The sequence below is a fragment of the Erinaceus europaeus genome, chromosome 11 (assembly GCF_950295315.1).
Source record: "Erinaceus europaeus chromosome 11, mEriEur2.1, whole genome shotgun sequence".
NCBI classification, from domain to species: Eukaryota; Metazoa; Chordata; class Mammalia; order Eulipotyphla; family Erinaceidae; genus Erinaceus; species Erinaceus europaeus.
The window spans coordinates 118,453,581-118,462,223 of NC_080172.1; the positions used below are offsets into that span (position 1 = coordinate 118,453,581).

The 8,643-nt window shown below is 44.5% G+C and overlaps 1 pseudogene; it reads left to right on the forward strand.

The window, feature by feature from the left end:
- Positions 1 to 1,943: 1,943 nt before the first annotated feature.
- Positions 1,944 to 6,459, forward strand: LOC103124106 (DNA replication complex GINS protein PSF1-like; annotated as a pseudogene).
- The last annotated feature ends 2,184 nt before the right edge of the window (positions 6,460 to 8,643 follow it).

Consider the following 8,643-nt stretch of genomic DNA (forward strand, 5'->3'; position numbering starts at 1 on the left):
TTACCAATGTTTTCCTCTAAGTATTTGATTGTTTCTGGTCTGACATCTAGGTCTTTGATCCATTTGGAGTTGATTTTTGTTTCTGGTGAGATAAAGTGGTTCAATTTCATTCTTCTGCATGTTTCAACCCAGTTTTCCCAGCACCATTTATTGAAGAGAGCCTCCTTTTTCCATTTAATCCTTTGGGCCCCCTTATCAAAGATTAGATGCCCATAGGTGTTGGGAGAGTAGTAATGTTCTGAGTTGCACCAATTTCAGGACCCATCTTCAGGTGGTAGATAGAGTATGTTATTCAATCGCTCTTTGGAGGATGGAACATTCCCTACCATTGTTGATCCATATTGAGGGCAAAGTCCTATGGGGGCCCACAAAGGGGTCCATTATGTTGTTCCTGGGCCTAGACCTTGAATAGATCCTTCTCTCCATTGTCACTGGTCATCTCCATTAGGAACAATAATCCCTTTTTAATGTAAGTCATTTTAAAAATTTTTATTCGTGATTGAGTAGTGGTGAACAAGATTATAAGACCACAGGGCCACAATTCCACACACTTCCCACCATCAGAGCTCCGTGTCCCATCTCCTCCATTGGAAGCCTCCCTGTTCTTTAGCCTTCTGGGAGTATGGACCAGAATTCTTTATGGGGAGCAGAAGGTGGGAGTTCTGGTTTATGTAATTGCTTCTCTGCAGAACATGGAATAAACACAAGTGATTTATTTCATGTTCCCTTTATTCAAACCTCTGCTATGACTAATAGCTCACTTTGAATAAAAAAATCAAAATTTTATAATGATCAAGAAGACTTTCATTGAGCCGGTCCTGCTATCTCTCTGACCTGCGCCTTCTTACCATTCTCCAGTGCAAATCTGTCTTTAAAAAGTCACCTCTGTCTCCAGACATTGTCACAGTGGAGGTTAAGACTCCAACATGAATGATGGAGGCAGGTGTGTAGCAGTCTATGACTTACTTTTCCCCACTCCACTGAATCTGTGGCTGATATGATGGACCACACTGTCAGGACCCATATCTTCTTTCTTCACCTTGAGAAGTCCCCGTTTTGAAATGCACCTTGTACTTCACGAAGACTATTCAGCTCTGCATCCCAGTCTGTAGAGAGAAGACAAGGAAGAATAAAGAGTTCTGACCCCACCTTTAAGGACACTACCCAGAAGGTGCACAGACCAACCCCATTTATAGTTTATTGACCAGGGCTTAATAACATGGCCATACACGGATATAAAGAGGGTGGGATATTATTCTTTACATGGGAAGCTGTGTACACAGGTGAAATACAATGTTCTATCACGGCCATTTTGCAGAGGCTAATATAGTGGTGGAGACTTTGATAGCATGTATCTCTAAGGAAAGTTAACTTAACTTCTGGAAAAGGATGACAGAGGACCTAGTGGGTGTTGTACTGCTATGTGGAAAACTGAGAAATGTTATGCATGTACAAGCTATTGTACAACTGTAAAACATTAATCCCCCAATAAAGAAATTAAAAAAGAAAAAACAAAATACAGGATTTGGGAGATGTATTGGTCTATCGGAAAAGTGCTGACATGTTTTTGCATAGAAAAACATAGAAAACAATTACAAAAACAGAAGAAGAAGAAAAGAAAAACATGGGGGGGGGGAAGTGTTTGCCTTCCCCTTCTGTTCCAGAACAGTTTAGTCCTAGAACCCTTAGTTGGGTGAGAAAGGTAGATGCTTACACTGGCAGAGGCTCAAGAAGGAAGCTTCTGAGAGCCGGGCATAGACAGTGAGGGCGTTCACACTCATCACACCCCGGTCCAGAGAGAGCAGCAAAGGAGCGAGCTCATCTGTGCAAGGTGTGCCCTGCTGCAGGGAGTCAGGACCAAGTAGTATGGGCAGGGCACTGTGACTTGGCATGCCAGAGCCTAGTGGGAGAGGAGGGGTTTGTGCAGGTGGATAGGAGGTGTGATGGGGAGATACAGGACACTGGGATTTGACCAAGTAAGTAACTATGTACAAGATATGAAACAAAATGTCAGTGAAATTGTCTGAGTAAATTCCTTAACAATTCTCCATTAAAAGCAAGAAAATAGGAGTCAGGCGGTGGCGCAGTGGGTTAAGCGCATGTGGCGCAAAGCTCAGGGACCGGCGTAAGGATCCCGGTTCGAGCCCCGGCTCCCCACCTGCAGGGGAGTCGCTTCCCAGGTGGTGAAGCAGGTCTGCAGGTGTCTGTCTTCCTCTCCCCCTCTCTGTCTTCCCCTCCTCTCTCCATTTCTCTCTGTCCTATCCAACAACGAATTGCGTCAACAAGGGCAATGATAATAGCCACAACGAAGCTACAACAAGGGCAACAAAAGGGGGAAAAAATGGCCTCCAGGAGCGGTGGATTCATGGTGCAGGCACCGAGCCCAGCAATAACCCTGGAGGAGGAAGAAAAAAAAAAAGGCAAGAAAATAACTTCGAAGTCCCTGTCAGTCCAGGCTCCTAGTCCATGGTTCCCAGCTGTGATCATGGCTCAGGCTGACAGGCACTCAGAAGCTACACAGGCTCCTGTGCTAAATAGGAATACATATGGGGCCTGGGCCAGATTGATGGGCTTTAACAGTTAATGAGTTTATAGACTTTCCTCATATTTGGGAACTTCTCTCTACCCTGATGCAACTTTCTAGCCCTATTCTCAACTCTGACACCATCTCCCCAGACAATGATTTTAGTCCACATGCTAGCTATCAGACTCAAGGAAAAATTATTAAAGTCATGGCCCCCTTGGAACATACATAAGATAGACTTCCTAGCTTCTTCCCACACGAAGACACCTAGTTTTATTTGCTCTATTCCTACCTTTGGGTTCCTGTTTATTAAACAACTTGCTTTATATCTTACCACTTTTCAGCCACCAAGATATAAGTGCTACCATGACACCATCCTGACCTCCCTTGGCAGATGCCCTCACTAATGTGTCCTGGAACCTCCACTCCCCAGAGCCCTGCCCCACTAGGGACAGACAGAAACAGGCTGGGGGTGTGGATCCACCTGCCAACACCCATGTCCAGTGGAGAAGCAAATACAGAAGCCAGAACTCCCACCTTCTGCTCCCCATAAAGAATTTTGGTCCAGACTCCCAGAGGGATAAAGAACAGGGAAGCTTCCAATGGAGGGGGTGGGACACGGCACTCTGGTGGTGGGAACTGTGTGGAATTGTAGCCTTGTTATCTTTCAATTATGTTACTCATTATTAAATCACTAGTAAAAATTTTAAAAAAGAAAATAGGCAAAACTATTCTAGATAAACTTTTTCAAAGCTCTGACAACAAGCCAAGAGGTTCTTTATAGCATGTCAGGAACATGCATTCAAGAAAAATGTCCAAATCATGATAAGATGCATAGCTCTGTGACATTTCAGTCTGTTCTATACTGACTGCTCTCTCTCCAACTTTGTGGTAACCCTGGAAACCAACATCTAGAAAGTCAAGAAAGAGGACCCATTCGGGTAGGCACTCTTTCCAAGTATTGTCCTCACAGAATGGTCATCATTTGACGGGACTGGTGGGAGACTGGAAGACGTCACTGGAAAGGAGATGACACAATGCAGTCTAAATAAGTCTTTTTTTTTTTTTTTTTGCCTCCAGGGTTATTGCTGGGTCTCAGTGCCTGCACTATGAATCCACTGCTCCTGGAGGCCATTTTTGCCCCTTTTGTTGCCCTTGTTTATCGTTGTTGTTAATATTGGTGTTATTGCCGTCATTGTTGTTGGATAGGACAGAGAGAAATGGAGCGAGGAGGGAAAGACAGAGAGGGGGAGAGAAAGACAGACACCTGCAGACCTGTTTCATCACCTGTGAAGCGAGTCCCCTGTAAGTAGGGAGCCGGGGACTCAAACCAGGATCCCCACACTGGTCCTTGCGTTTGGCGCCATGTGCGCTTAACCCCTGTACTACCGCCAACCATAAGTCTTAAGATATTTTCCCCAACTAAAGGATTCAGAAAACAATCTATTATTTGATGCCTCACATATCATCCAAAACATGCAAAACATTTAGAATGAGAGTAAATTAGTGGCTGATAGGCTAAAGGGAGGAAACACAGAGTTACTACAGTGGATTGAGAGCCTCTTTCTGGGTGACAAAATGTTCTAGGGTTCGTTAACTGCACAGTCTTGCGAATATTTTAGAAACAATGACTCGGATACCTTAGCTGGTATATTTTCTGACATGTGAGATATATCTCAATTAAAATAGGGCCTAAATTTTCAAGATATTCAGGAGAGGCTTATACTAGTATCCTCTACAGCTAACATGCAGATAGGCTAAAGATATTGTCAGGGGAGTTGGTGTCAGAGTTGAGAACAGGCCTAGAAAGCTGGATCAGGGCAGAGCGCAGCTCCCACACATGGGAAAAGCAAACACTGTTAACAGTAGACAGATTCTATGGCAACCCTGGTTGTTAGGTGAGTTTGTCTGACTGTATCCCAGGGCACAGCTCCTGCATGGGATGTTTTGGGAACAAGTGCTTTCACTCACAAATACGTTTGGAAAAGAGGGTGTTAAGTTAAAATAAAAAAGAAGAAGAAGATTTAATTCTACCTTTCTCTTTCCCCCCAACCCCCAAAGATAACCACCATTGTTCTCCTAAAGTCTTCAAGACAGGTTGGCTACGTTTATTTCTTTGCAAGTACATGTGTCTCAGTTCTCTGTATTCTGTGTATTAAAGAAAGCGGCTGATAGTTCTTCTTATTTATTCACTAAACAGAAGTACAGCCAGTTACACTGATTTGTTCCCAGAGTGCACATCATTGTGTTTGTCTTTCAAATATTTTTTCTGTGCCATTTGTTATTTGTAGTTAGTAGTGGTTTACAAGACTGTAAGATCACAAGGTACAACTCCACACCACACAAAGTTCCGTGTTCCCACTCTCACCTCCCAGTGATAACCACCCTAGTTCCCACAAGATCTTAGCGACATTCTGCTTACTTCTGGTTTGTTTTTCAAGTTCATATATACATATTCTCTAAATTTCTTTTTTTCTTTTTAAAAATTTTTTTCTTTTTTTTAAAAATCTTTAAAAAATATTTATTTTATTTATTTATTCCCTTTTGTTGCCCTTGTTGTTTTATTGTTGTAGTTATTATTGTTGTTGTCGTTGTTGGATAGGACAGACAGAAATGGAGAGAGGAGGGGAAGACAGAGAGGAGGAGAGAAAGACAGACACCTGCAGACCTGCTTCACCGCCTGTGAAGCGACTCCCCTGCAGGTGGGGAGCCGGGGTTCGAACCGGGATCCTTATGCCGGTCCTTGTGCTTTGCGCCACCGCCCGACTCCCCATATTCTCTAAATTTCACACTAGTGAAACTATCTAGTCTTTCATCTCTTTATTATTTCCCTATGCATAACCACCTCCAGTTCCTCTCAGATAACTTTTCTTTTCCTTTATTGGAGGAAATTAATGTTTTACATTTGACAGTAAATACAATAGTTTGTACATGCATAACATTTCTCAGTTTTCCACATACCAATACAACCCCCACTAGGTCCTCTGCCATCCATTTCCAGGACCTGGGCTCTCCCCCTGCCTTCGATGAGGATGGACTCAGGCAAGTTCTGGAGGAGATGGAAGGTTTCTAGGAGCAAAACCAGTCGGATGAGAATGAAGTGAAGTCAGCTGGGCGACACGATGTGATACCGACTGCCAGGTTCCGACACTGCTCCTTGAGAAGGAACCGGCACCGCACGGCGGCTCACCTGTAGGACCACAGGTGGGGGTACAGCAGGGCCTTGCCCAGTGCTTTATGATTTCATATCTGCTGAAGAAGTGAAGTGGTTCAATCATTATAAAAAGTCTCTTGCTACTTACATGAGGTCATTGTGAGTAGATGAAGGTTTGGACATGACACAGGACACGAGGCCTCCAAAAAGTCTGCATATTGAAGTGTGGTGTCTAAAAAACTATGGAGAATTTGAAGTTGATGATGGCACTTCAGTCCTGTTAAAAAGAAAAATGGCTGCTTTCTGCCCCGGTGGATGTGTGAGCAGCTCGTCAGACAAGGCGATTTAGGGCACGTGCTGCCCTGACCTCAGCATGAGGCCGGCTGGTACGGAGACCTCCATCCTCCCCGACCACACTCCCTCACCACTCCTCATCCACCCTCCCTCACACAGTCCCTTGACACCCTCCCTGCCAGCCCCCGTTTGCCCACACTCCCTCACCTGGTCTTTTTGTTTTAATTTTTTTTTTAGATTTTTTAATATTTATTTATTTATTTCCTTTTTGTTGCCTTTGTTTTTACTGTTGTTGTAGTTATTACTGTTGTTGATGTCGTCGTTGTTGGATAGGACAGAGAGAAATGGAGAGAGGAGGGAAAGACAGAGAGGGGGAGAGAAAGACAGACACCTGCAGACCTGCTTCACCGCCTGTGAAGTGACTCCCCTGCAGGTGGGGAGCCGGGGGCTCGAACCAGGATCCTTACGCTGGTCCTTGTGCTTTGTGCCACATTGTGCTTAACCCGCTGTGCTACCACCCGACTCCCCACCTGGTCTTTTTTATGTTGCAGAAGTTAGATATGGTCATAAGAACTGTCTGGGGAGGCGCATGGTTTTTGCTTCACAGGACTCAGCCTCCTTTCTGTAATGAGCTATACCAGTGACCATAACATCCCTATAGCTATGATAATTGTTTTTTTCTAATTAAACACATGTATTTATTTAAAAGGAAGTATTCTTCCTTTCTTCTTAAACAAATATACATTTGACTTGTGAAGGGTTGTCTGTAAATACCATTGCTTTTCAGACTTAATTTGATTATGGAAACCTCTCCCCTTTCAGGTAGGATATCTGTACTGTGATTTAAAAGAATTCTTGTAACAGCAAGGACAAAACACACATGCTGATGAGAAAGATAGGAGGTTCCCTATGGCATCATGTAGCCACATGCTTGTACCAAATGGTATGTGTCTAGAAGTCTCCGTATACAAAAAACTTTTTTTTTTTTCCTCCTCCAGGGTTATTGCTGGGCTTGGTGTCTGCACCATGAATCCACCGCTCCTGGAGGCCATTTTTTTCCTCCTTTTGTTGCCCTTGTTGTAGCTTCGTTGTGGTTATTATTATTGCCCTTGTTGACGCAATTCGTTGTTGGATAGGACAGAGAGAAATGGAGAGAGGAGGGGAAGACAGAGAAGGGGAGAGAAAGACAGACACCTGCAGACCTGCTTCACCACCTGTGAAGAGACTCCCCTGCAGGTGGGGAGCCGGGGGCTCGAACCGGGATCCTTACACCGGTCCCTGAGCTTTGCGCCACATGCGCTTAACCCACTGTGCCACCGCCCGACCTCCTACAAAAAACTTTTAAAAAAGATTTTATTTGTAGGGCACCAAAGTAAAAACCCTGTGGTAAGGGGTAGACATGCAGCTTCCTGGGCCAGTGGGGGGAGGGAGTGGGTGGGAGGGATGGGTCACAGTCTTTTGGTGGTGGGAATGGTGTTTATGTACACTCCTAGAAAAATGTAGACATATAAATCACTAGTTAATTAATTTGAGAGGGGTAAAATTAATAGTATGTCTCAAAGTTTTTCAAAACACAAACTGAATCTTTTTAATATATAGGCTGTATATTTGATATGCAGACTCTCTCAAAAGCCTAGACCAAGTAGATCAGAAGCAACCAATAGCACAGCTATATACAAGATACTGGGTACTGTACAGCAAACCCTAACAAAAGGACTTTTCAAAGTTAACCCAACTACCAAATAATGTGATGATAACATTAACTATCCATTGTCTTTTTGAACCCCAAGACAGCAGGAACCTCACATCTCCACTATAGAGCCCCTACTTCCCCCAGTCCTGGAACCCTTGGATAGGGCCCACTTTCTCGTATGCATCTCCCAATCCATACCAAATAATATTGCATCCACCGATCACAACCTAACCAACGCAACGATTGCCACCTCAACATGCTTCACCTCAGACTGTGTCCAGAGACTTCACGTGTGGAATGACAACCCTTCAGCTTCATTACTCGGTCACCAGGTTCTAGATGCCACCAGGATGCTGGCCAGGCTTCCCTGGATTGAAGACCCCACCAATGTGTCCTGGAGCTCCGCTTCCCCAGAGACCCACCCTACTAGGGAAAGAGAGAGGCAGACTGGGAGTATGGACCGACCAGTCAACGCCCATGTTCAGCGGGGAAGCAATGACAGAAGCCAGACCTTCTACCTTCTGCAACCCACAATGACCCTGGGTCCATGCTCCCAGAGGGATAGAGAGTGGGAAAGCTATCAGGGGAGGGGGTGGGTTAAGGAGATTGGGTGGTGGAAATTGTGTGGAGTTATACCCCTCCTACCCTATGGTTTTGTTAATTAATCCTTTCTTAAATAAACAAAGATTTTATTTATGATATTTATTTATGAGAAGTGATAGGAGAGAGAGAGAAAGAACCAGGCATCACTTTGGCACATGTGCTGCTGGGGATTGAACTTGGGACCTCATGCTTGAGAGTCCAACACCTTATCTACTGTGCCAACTCCCGGATCACCAAAAATTTTTGGAATCCCAGTTTTCCACATAAAAATTCAGTTCTCACTAGGTCCTCCTCTGCCATATTGATCCAGGACCCGGACTCCCCCCAGCCCCCCGTGCGTCTTTTACTTTGACACAATGCACCACCCACCCAACT